The sequence below is a fragment of the Engystomops pustulosus genome, chromosome 1, assembly GCF_040894005.1.
Source record: "Engystomops pustulosus chromosome 1, aEngPut4.maternal, whole genome shotgun sequence".
Classification (NCBI taxonomy): domain Eukaryota; kingdom Metazoa; phylum Chordata; class Amphibia; order Anura; family Leptodactylidae; genus Engystomops; species Engystomops pustulosus.
In genome coordinates this window covers 283,060,425-283,072,690 of record NC_092411.1, presented here as the reverse complement: position 1 = coordinate 283,072,690, position 12,266 = coordinate 283,060,425, and positions in this window count along the sequence as shown.

The window sequence follows — 12,266 nt, the reverse complement described above, 5'->3', positions numbered from 1 at the left end:
GCTAACCAGATGGTATAAGGTGCCTCATGTACTTCATAAGATGTTTCCTGACGTTCCTCAGACCTGTTGGCGCTGCGTTAAAGAGGAGGTCATGCTCCATCATATTTTTTGGAGCTGTCCCTTACTTGCTCCATATTGGTCGGCGGTGTTGGGGATGATTTGTTGAGTGACAGGCAGAGATCTGTGGGATGATCCCGCTTGGGTTCTGCTTCACCATCATGAGATTTTCCTTGCCATGTAGAGGAAGTCCCTGTTATGCTACCTTCTTAACGTGGCCAAGGCCTGTATCCCGACCTATTGACATTCCCCTGATCCTCCCTCCTTGCATCAATGGCGGGGCCATGTCTATGAGCTGCAGCGAATGGACAGTCTCTTGAATGCTGATCCAAAGAGTGCTGCCCGCTCTCAGAAAACATGGTTCCAATGGACTACTTTTGTTGTCTAGAATTGACCAGTATGATCCTGTTTCAGGCGCGGGATGGTGAATCCACGGGGACCTGAGTTCTAGGTAGGGGGAGGCACGACTTTCTTTAAATCCTCTCTTTCCCCCCTTTATTCTGTTCTTTACTGCCCTTCCTTTCCCCTCTTATTTCATTTTGAGTAACTTTATAGAATACACCCACGATATAGTGAGACTGTTCCGTTCAATAACCATATATTGTATTGGTGTGTATTTATATTGTGAACTGAAATATTGTTGTATCACTCACATGCAACCCCCCTCCCCGTCGGGTGCATTCTAGTACCTGATTTTGGACTTTTTTTTGCTCAATTTGGACTTTTTGGACTTTTTGTTATGTACTGTCTTATTATTTAATATTTAATAAGGATTTAAATATGGAAAAAAAAACTTGTACTGGGAACAGCTGTATTAGTCTTTGGGTGGACTCTCCCTGACTATGTAGTCACAATGTGAACTAGCATAATACTTATGCTTAATACTTATACTGTATTGTCAGCTTAACAATTGTTATAAATACGGGTCCTCCCGCTACTTCTGTACAAAAACCTCCTATTCAGACGAGTTTGAGACAATCTACATTGCCCACACGATCAGCTTTGAGTAGTTATATTGTTTTAAAATCCCCATCATGACCAAAATAGATTATGAATACAGCACATCCACTATATCAACTTGTATTGGTATTACATTCTTTCCTATATTACAATATTTATATTGTAGTTTTTAAGAAGAGTTAAATTTCGCGACCCTAGTGGAGAAAGGATATTTTTTAATGAGAAAGGAGAAATGTCCTCATCGTTTGATATCCTGAATTATAGACTTGGTGCTGGTAGCGCTCAGTTGTTCAAAATTGTTGCCCAATATGATGCAACCGCTCCGGATCCGGAGAAGCTTATCGTGTACCAAATCCCCATGTACTGGAAATCTGATAAGGTGGGTGTTCACTTTATTTTATGCACATTGATTTTCTGGCGTTTTTACTCATTTTCTATGTTTTTGTCTCTTCGTATACAATTAGACAATGGGAAATCAGGATAATCGCAAAGGGCAAGGAACACAGCTTTCTCTGAGGCAAAGAAGCACAAAGATCCTGCAGGGGAAACAGGAAGGGACAGGAATTTATCAGGGCAGGTGGCCAGACAGTGCCAATTATCGGCGCTGGCCCTTTAAATCTTACAGAGCTGGCATACGCCCTAGGAGAAGGGAAAGTCAAAAGTTACGTCAATGGGGCTCATTTACAATGTTTCGAACATTTAGGCTACATTCACACTGCCGTGAGCCCGCCGTGCTACAGGCACACGGCAGCGCGGGGAGAGGAGGAGGAGGTGAGCGCAGCTTTTGAGGAGGCATTTGGGGACGCTGCAATACATAACATGTTTGTGATCTTTACTGTTTATTGAAGTTCCAGGGAAAGGGGTGTGATTTTAATTTTTAGGTCTTTTTTATTTTTTATTATTTTATAACTTTATACAATATACTGCAATATTAGAGTACTACAGAGTTCCTCTATTGGTAGAGGAAGCATAGATTTTTTCTGACCATTGGAAGAGGAAGACATAGAAAACACCATAGAAGTCATGACCATGACTGACCTAGTGTAATACTGGCAACTAGATTATTCTGTAAATGTCAAAAGATTCATTATCATGTGTCCTATACAAATCCAACAAGATTACAAAAAAGTAAAATAAAATAAAGAAATTGGAAAATTGGAAAAGGCTTGCTTCTGTTAACTCAAATATTTTACTTGTACTATATATCTCTCTAGTTTTCTTTTTCATTAAATTGTCTCCAGGTCCCAGTGTCAAGGTGCTCGGAAGACTGTGCTCCGGGTTATAGAAGAGTCTTAAACCATTCAATACATAAGTGTTGTTTTGCCTGTGCCCCGTGTGCAGAGGGAGAAATCTCACATACAGGTGAAATCAGATTTCATATAACATTCTGCATACTACTGTATACTATGACACTTTATCTTTGAAACCATGAATTTATATATATATATAAGGCTTCATTTACTGTTGATGCTGTACTGTGTTTAGTGTTGAGGCACTCTCTCGGTTATCTGGGCTGGGGGATGGGGGAGTCGAAAGAAGAAAACATTTGTACTTGTCACTCTTTGGTGCTCTGGTCCAGCCCTATGTTCCCCATCAACCTCGACCTATGAAATTATACAGAGGCAGAAGAGTGGCTTCCCAACCAGAGCGGCAAACGCTTACACAGGCGGCAGAGATAGTGGCTGCTTTCTTGTTTAGAGCCTCCCCACCCCACCGGTAAAACAAATGTACAAGCCTTTATTCATGAAGGCTAGGATAGGTTGTCTAAACTTGTATATTTTATTTTACCAGTGCTCATGAATATTTTAAAGGGGAGCTGTGATTGGTTGCCATGGGGAACTAGAAATATTCTGACTTTCAGACACTTGATAAATCTGCCCCATAATGTACGCATTGATTTTCCTACATTTTTTTATTCAATGTTCCCAACCTTGCCATATATATAATGTTTATTTGATCATTTAGATTTGTATCATGGTACCCAATTTTATATATGTATTTTAAATTTTTTTATTTTCATGAAAACTTAATTGTTAAATAATTTGTGCTTGTGTGATATTCTAACAACTTTTTATTTTCTATGTTGAAATTGTTTTGTGCAATAACTTAAAGGTTTGACTTTTACATTGACTTTCTAAAACATATTTAATTTTACAGAACTTTTAACTATTTCCATTGTTATTCTGATTGTTTTTTAACATACAAATGCATTTTTTCTGTACAAATGAACGTCACAGACATTTTTAAGGACATAGACTTAAAAGCCATTCTTAATATCTGTGCCGCCATCAACCTCTCTCTGTAGAGTACAGCTGAGGTTGTGGTTATCAGGTTATGGTTTCCCACTCTGACACCTTGATTGCTATTGCACAACACCCATCTGTCTCCTGCAAACTCTGCTCTGGTTCTCAAAGAGTTAACATTCTGTGATGCTGAATTCTTCTCCAATGAACTTTTAGATCTGGACTATGGAATCATACACTAGCTCCTGCTGATCTGTACTATTTTTCTGTTGTAGAAGATTTTAGCAAAAACCCATTTGCCTTGGACTTATAATCTCTGTCATCTGGCATTCTACATTTTGGCTCGTATTTAGACTATTCTCTGCTTTTGTGATTTTGTACTGCATTTACCCTTCTTATTGTGACATGGCACTGTAGACTGTTTTTCTCTGCTTGTTTGTCTTTGCTCTCTCAATGTTTTGCTTGTGCTTTTGTCCCTTATTGCTTAAAGTATTAGTGCAAGTAGCTAATCTACAAAAAAATCACACAGGAAAGCAGAACTCCCGAGAAGTTCCATCAAGATTTGGAACTTGGAATTTCTCACAATTTCTCACAATTTCTCAAGAGTGCTGCTTCCCTGTGTTGAAGTCTGCACCTCGTTTGGGACCTTTATCCCTGTGCTGCTCCCCTATATGTTTTGTTTTCCGGGAGGCAAGTAGGTACAGGACAACTGGGAATGGGAATAGTCTCAGGGCCGACTGTCTCTTTCTGTATCTTAGCGTGTACCCAGACCCTGCATAACACTGTTGTTATATCTCAATTATCTCAATTTTTTACAATATTAGGGATGACAAAGATTCATCTGGTAGTTCCTACTTTGAGCTTACAATCACTATGGCCGTTTGGGTCAAAAAGCTAAATTTTGTGCTCTCTAAATTATAATATTATACTTCTGCATAAAATCATCTTCTTCTTAACAGAACAGTGGGGGTCCATCTCCTATGTCAGTATGCTCTGTTTATACAACATAAGAGTAAAAGGTTAATGACTACTACACATGTTCCTCGATGAAATGCCACTGTACGTTTATGTTTAGTTAGTGATGTTATAAAAATACAGAACCTGTTCTATATTTTATTGATGCAATCAGAATCTCTTTTTTTTTCTTCAGTTAGTGGGACCTGCCAGAAATGTCCAGAAGATCAATGGCCTAATGACACTAATCAATGTGCACCGAAGCCACAAGAATTTCTCTCCTATAACAGTGACCCAATAACTGTCGTCATCTCCAGCATTTCTGTATTTCTCTTCATTATTGCCTTTATTAATTTGGGAATCTTTTTTTTCTATAGAGAAACACCGATTGTCAAAGCCAATAACCAGAACCTGAGCTTTGCTCTATTAGTCTCTATTATGTTGAGTTTCCTCTGTGTTCTGCTCTTCATAGGTCGTCCTCTACATGTCACCTGCATGTTCCGCCAGACATCATTTGGGATCATCTTCTCAATAGTTGTTTCCTGTATTCTGGCCAAGGTTATTCTCGTCTACTTGGCCTTCAAAGCCACTAAACCTGGAAGCTCCTGGAAGAAGTTCATTAGTGGAAAACTCTCCAGTTCTCTTGTTATTATCTGCACTTTTATCCAGGTTCTCATTAGTACAATCTGGTTATCTGTGTCCCCTCCATTTCCAGAACAAAATACTGAAATCTACCAAGATAAAATTATTCTTCTCTGTAATGAGGGATCAATGTTCGCATTTTACATCTCTCTGGGTTACATGGGTCTTCTGGCATTTCTGAGCTTGTTTTTAGCTTTTATATCCAGAAATTTACCAGATAGATTTAATGAAGCCAAGAACATCACGTTCAGCATGCTGGTGGTCTGCAGCGTCTGGGTGGCTTTTATCCCGACACATCTGAATGTTACTGGGACAAATACTGTTCTTGTAGAAATGTTTTCTATTTTGTCCTCCAGTTTAGGTGTTTTAGGCTGCATATTCTTCCCTAAATGTTTTATCATACTGATTAGATCAGATTTAAATTCTAAAAGTTTAATAAAGTAGCATACAGTATACCGTATATATACTCGAGTATAAGCCGACCCGAGTATAAGCCGAGACCCCTAATTTTACCACCAAAAACTGGGAAAACCTATTGACTCGAGTATGTCGCGCGGCTCATCTTCTTGCTTCCTTGCCGCTCTTCTTTCTTCTGCTGGGCACCGCCATGTTTTTCCCACAGGCGGCGCCTAATATAACGTCAGCAGTGGCGTGGGAAAGCAGTGGCAGTGCCCAGCAGAAGAAAGAAGACGGGCGCGGAAGCAAGAAGAGGAGCCGCGCGGACATCGGGGGAGCAGCGCAGCACATCGGGGCCACCGGAGGGTGAGTATATAAGTTTATTATATTTTAAGTATTTTTTAGATTTGCATTGACTCGTGTATAAGCCGAGGGGACATTTTTCAGCACATTTTTTGTGCTGAAAAACTCGGCTTATACACAAGTATATACGGTATATCCAGTATGAGATATAAAATATACATATCAGAAGATTTAAAGCCAAGAGGAAAAGGATGAACACATACAAGAGAGGTTCTATAGGTTCGTTCTTAAGTTGAATTTGTATGTAAGTCGGTTATCATTGTAACCCCAGTTACATTTTTTTGGTCTCTGTCACAATTGGATTTTAAAAATGTTGGATTTTCTTAAGAACCTGGATAAGCAATAAAGACATTACATTACAGACACCTGTGATAACTGGTGTTTATTGTAGCTTAAGGCTAACGTATGTTAGGATCAGTGGATCCTCTGGACCACCGCGGGAGATGTAACTAGCCAACACCCGGAACCGGAGCCTAGCGGCACCTGGTATTCACCAGAGCCCGCCGCAAAGCGGGTTGGACTTGCTGCGGCAGGATACCACTAGGTCGTTCCCAGGTGTGACTAGCCCACGGTGGCAGCCGAGGTCGAGGTACCTTAGCGGATGACAATCTCGTAGACAGGTCCAGGCACAGGGTCAGGGCAGGCGGCAGAGATGCAACGTCAGGTCCAAGTCCGGGGTCAGCAACAGGAGGTCCAGGCAGGTGGGAACGGGAACACAGGCACATGGAACACAGCAACACGGAGGAACTCGGGTAACACAGGAGCGGGAACACACAGGAATACACGGGAACACAGGAATACACGGGAACGCAGGAATACACGGGAACGCAGGAATACACAGGAACGCAGGAATAATTAGCTTTCTCTAAGGCTATGAGGCACAAAGATCCGGCAAGGGTAACAGGAAGAGGCAGGCTTATGAAGAATTGGGAAATATGGCCAGCGCCAATTAATGGCACAGCGGAGGGGAGCGAGCCAGGAGCCGGGACGGGTGAGATGCGCTGGCGGCGCGCTGGCGGGGGCAGGGCGGCACGGGTGAGCCCGCGACCCGCGATGTGGGTCGCGGGACCACCCGCGACAGTACCCCCCCCCTTCGGCCTCCCCCTCCTCCTAGGCTGGAGGAACCTCTGCAGAAGACTACGATCCAATATGTTGTCCTCTGGCTCCCACGACCTTTCTTCATGCCCGAACCCCCTCCAGTCAACCAAGAAGAACCGCTTCCCCCTCACCGTCTTCATGTCCAAGATCTCTTTTACCTCATAGGTGTTGGTAGAGTCCGCCACTGGAGTAGGAGGAGGATCTTGCTGGGAGAAGCGATTCAAGATGACAGGCTTGAGCAGGGAGACATGAAAGGAGTTCGGGATGCGCATGGTGGGAGGAAGGCGCAGCTTATAGGCCACAGGGTTAATACGCTTCAGCACCTCAAATGGACCCAGATAGCGAGGGCCAAGCTTGTAGCTGGGAATCTTCAACCGGACATATTTTGAAGACAGCCACACTTTATCCCCTGGAGAGAAGATGGGAGGAGACCTGCGTTTTTTATCGGCCTGAGTCTTGGTGCGGGCAGAGGCCTGAAGCAGGGACTGACGAGTCTGTTCCCAAATAGCTTTAAGGTCCGTTACCAACTCTTCCACAGCAGGTACATCAGCAGACATGGAGAGAGGTAGGGGTGGACGTGGATGTCTTCCATATAGAACAAAGAAGGGTGATGCACCAGCAGACTCCGAATCCAGGGAGTTATAAGAGAACTCTGCCCAAGGTAGCAAAGTGGACCAGTTATCCTGACGGGCAGAGACAAAGTGACGCAGGTAACAGCCCAAAGTCTGGTTAACTCTTTCAACCTGTCCATTAGATTGAGGATGGTACGCAGAAGAGAAGTCCAGTTTTATCTGCAGTTGATTAAACAGGGCTCGCCAGAAGCGGGAGACAAACTGGACCCCTCGGTCCGAGACGATGTGCAACGGGAGTCCATGTAGGCGAAAGATGTGGGTGAAGAACTGGCTGGCAAGGTGTGGAGCAGACGGCAGGCCTGGCAGAGGAAAAAAATGAGACATTTTGGAAAAGCGGTCGGTTACCACCCAGATAACGGTATTGCCAGATGATGGTGGCAGATCCGTAATAAAGTCCATAGCCACGTGAGACCACGGGCAGGTAGGCACGGGTAACGGCAACAGAAGACCAGCTGGTTTTTGTCGTGAGGGCTTATTACGAGCACAAGAGGTACATGACCGCACAAAATCCCGAACGTCCTTGACCAAATCAGGCCACCAATAGAATCGGGAAATTAGGGCCACAGAGCGCTGCACCCCAGGGTGCCCAGCCACACGAGAGGAATGTCCCCAGGTCAGAATCCTCTTTCGAAGACCAGGTCGCACATAAGCCTTGCCGGGAGGTAATTGCCGGAGGTCCACCGGCGCTGCCAGCACAAGTCTCTCAGGAGGAACGATATATCTCGGGGCACAGTCCTCCCCCATAACATCCGAAGCACGGGACAAGGCGTCAGCCTTGATGTTTTTCTCGGCAGGGCGAAAATGGATTTGGAAGTCAAAACGGGAAAAGAAGAGAGACCACCGGGCTTGACGCGGGTTCAACCGCTGAGCCGACTGTAGGTATTGGAGGTTCTTGTGGTCAGTGTAGATGCTGACTGGAAATCTGGCTCCCTCCAACAGATGACGCCACTCCTCCAAGGCAAGCTTGATGGCCAGAAGCTCACGATCTCCAATAGAATAATTCCTCTCTCCAGGGGAGAAAATTTTGGAGAAGAAGCCGCAAGATAGAGTACGGCCCCTAGGCCCCTTCTGAGTAAGGACCGCTCCAGCTCCTACGGAGGAGGCATCAACCTCCACAAAAAATGGCGTCTCGGTAAGGACAGATGCAGAAGAAAAAGCAGACTTTAGTCTCGTGAAGGCCTGGTCAGCCGCTGGGGGCCAGGCACGAGAATTGACACCTTTCTTCGTTAGCGCTACCATAGGAGCTACCAGAGTCGAGAAGTGAGGAATGAATTGTCTATAATAATTTGCGAAGCCCAGGAATCTTTGAATAGCCCGTAGTCCCACTGGGCGTGGCCACTGAAGAACCGCAGATAACTTATCAGGATCCATTTGCAAGCCTTTATCGGAAATAATGTAGCCGAGGAATGGAAGGCTTTTTTGATGAAACAGGCACTTCTCCAGTTTGGCGTAGAGATGGTTGGCCCTGAGGCGGCTGAGCACTTGCCGTACATGGGAATGGTGGGACTCGAGGTCAGCAGAATACACAAGGATGTCATCCAGGTAAACCACAACACAGCGGTACAATAAGTCCCTGAAGATATCGTTGACAAACTCTTGGAAAACGGCTGGCGCATTACAGAGTCCGAAAGGCATAACTAAATATTCAAAATGCCCATCACGGGTGTTAAAGGCGGTCTTCCACTCGTCGCCCCTCCTGATGCGGATAAGATTGTAGGCCCCACGAAGATCCAGCTTGGTAAAGACTCTCGCACCCCGTAGGCGATCAAACAGCTCCGTGATCAGCGGCAGAGGATAGCGATTCTTAACGGTGACTTTGTTAAGACCACGATAGTCAATACAGGGGCGGAGAGAGCCATCTTTCTTGGTGACAAAAAAGAAGCCGGCGCCTGCCGGAGAGGTGGATTTACGAATGAAGCCTCTTTGTAGATTCTCCTGGACATACTCGGACATGGCGGCTGTTTCAGGTACCGAGAGCGGGTACACCCGACCCCGAGGAGGAGAAGATCCAGGCAGCAGGTCGATGGGGCAATCGTAGGGACGATGTGGAGGAAGGGTCTCAGCTTGTTTCTTGGAGAACACATCCGTGAAGTCCTGGTATGGAGCGGGAAGCCCCCCCAAAGGCTTAGGAGACAAGGTGGAAGTCCCGACAGGGAGCGGATGTAGAACCTTCATACAGTGTGATGAACAATCCGGACCCCAGCGGAGAATCTCCCCAGAAGACCAGTCCAGAACAGGGGCATGATGCTGCAACCAGGGGAGGCCCAGCAGGAGAGTGGAAGTGCACTGGGGCAGCACAAAAAAGGACAGTCTTTCTCTATGTAATGCTCCAACTTGCAGGAGCAGGGGTTCTGTGCGAAACCGGATGGGCACGGAGAGAATTTGGCCACTGACCGAGGCAATGGACAATGGCTTCCTGAGACGAACCACCGGGAAGTGATGCTGGGAGACCAGGGCAGCATCCATAAAGTTCGCTGTAGAGCCCGAATCCAGGAAGGCGGAAACTTGGATCTGGGTGCCAGTGCCAACGCTGAGGAGTACGGGGAGAGTCAAGCGTGGAGAAGCTTTATTCTCACCTAGGGACGCTTCTCCTGAGAAGCCTAGGTGCTGGCGTTTCCCGGACGTTGGGGGCGGACAGGACAAGCCCCGACGAAGTGCCCTGGGCTGGCACAATACATGCACAGGTTCTCCTGACGTCGCCTGGAACGCTCTTGTAGAGAAAGCCGGACTCGGTCCACCTGCATAGGTTCATCAGCAGAAGATTCAGCCGGGGGCTGAAGCGGCTTTTGGAATACAGGTGCCAGGCGAGGAAGACGTCTAACACGGCCTTGGGGGTACTCGGAGCGTAGTTCCTCAGCGCGCTCCTTAAACCGCACATCAATTCGAGTGGCCAGAGTGAGCAGACCACTCAGAGTTGACGGCAGGTCCCGTGCTGCCAGCGCGTCCTTGACCTGCGCAGAAAGTCCTTTCTTGAAGGTAGCAATGAGGGCCGCATCGTTCCAGGCAAGTTCAGAAGCCAGGGTGCGGAACTGAACTGCAAACTCTCCCACAGATGAGTTACCCTGGCGCAGGTTCAATAATGCAGACTCCGCAGAGGAAGCTCGGGTCGGTTCCTCGAAGACTGACCGGAACTCTGCCAGAAATTCCGAGAGGGTAGCGACAACCGGGTCATCTCTGTCCCAAAGAGGAGTAGCCCAGGCCAGGGCCTTCCCGGAAAGGAGGCTGAGGACAAATGCCACCTTGGACCGCTCTGTGGAAAATTGCGACGGCATAAGTTCTATGTGCAGGGAGCACTGGGTGATGAAGCCCCTGCACATCTTGGGATCCCCGTCATACTTGCCGGGCAAAGAGAGACGTAGCCTGGGTTCAGCAGCAGGGAGATAAGCCGGGGTAGCAGGAGTCGCAGCGGCCACCTCAGGAGACTGTTGCTGATGCTGGGTAGCTAGCAGCTGTTGCAGCATGGCGGTGACTTGCTCCAGTTGATTCCGTTGTGCAGCAATCTGCCGGGACAGGTGGATCACGATGGTGGCGAGATCAGGCTGACTGGGAGAAGGAGCCTCGACGGGATCCACGGCCGGATCTTACTGTTAGGATCAGTGGATCCTCTGGACCACCGCGGGAGATGTAACTAGCCAACACCCGGAACCGGAGCCTAGCGGCACCTGGTATTCGCCAGAGCCCGCCGCAAAGCGGGTTGGACTTGCTGCGGCAGGATACCACTAGGTCGTTCCCAGGTGTGACTAGCCCACGGTGGCAGCCGAGGTCGAGGTACCTTAGCGGATGACAATCTCGTAGACAGGTCCAGGCACAGGGTCAGGGCAGGCGGCAGAGATGCAACGTCAGGTCCAAGTCCGGGGTCAGCAACAGGAGGTCCAGGCAGGTGGGAACGGGAACACAGGCACACGGAACACAGCAACACGGAGGAACTCGGGTAACACAGGAGCGGGAACACACAGGAATACACGGGAACACAGGAATACACGGGAACGCCGGAATACACGGGAACGCAGGAATACACGGGAACGCAGGAATAATCGCTAGTAAGCTTTCTCTAAGGCTATGAGGCACAAAGATCCGGCAAGGGTAACAGGAAGAGGCAGGCTTATGAAGAATTGGGCAATATGGCCAGCGCCAATTAATGGCGCGCTGGCCCTTTAAATTTGGAGAAGGTGCCGTGCGCGCGCCCTAGCAGTCGGGGACGCGCGCGCACAGCGGAGGGGAGCGAGCCAGGAGCCGGGACGGGTGAGATGCGCTGGCGGCGCGCTGGCGGGGGTAGGGCGGCACGGGTGAGCCCGCGACCCGCGATGTGGGTCGCGGGACCACCTGTGACAACGTACCAGAGGTCCATCTGTAAGTCGGGTTTTCTTAAGAAGGGGCTGCCTGTATTTCTTTTTGTGTTTATATACAACTGAATAATAAGTGAAAGTACATAAAGTTAATATGTAATCACAGTGCTGAAAGAGAAAACAGGGAATATTTTATTTTTTAAAGATGTATATAGACACAGAAAGTTCTAAAAACCCTAAACCTGACTATCTTGGCAGTATCTGGGGTATCTGGGGTACATGAATGTGATTTTCACCCAAATGGTTACTTATATGGACTATTTGAGCTAGTTAACTATATATGTTGTCATTTTGGAAGTATGTAAATAAATCATACAAATGTAAAAAAAAAACATTTCTTGAAGGGAACCTGTCACCAGGAACCTTAAATAGTACATTATAAAAGTCTGTAATAGTGTTTTTTTCTGGGATTTTTATGCAGAGCTGCATTAGTCCAAAAATGAATTCATTCCTCAGAAGTTTCCAGTCAAGGAGGTGGGGGAACTCCTGGATCCAGATGAGCTCCCCCCCCCCCCCCGTGTCCACACAGCCACTCTGGTGGGTGGACTTGCCCCTCTGTACGGCTCACACCTCCA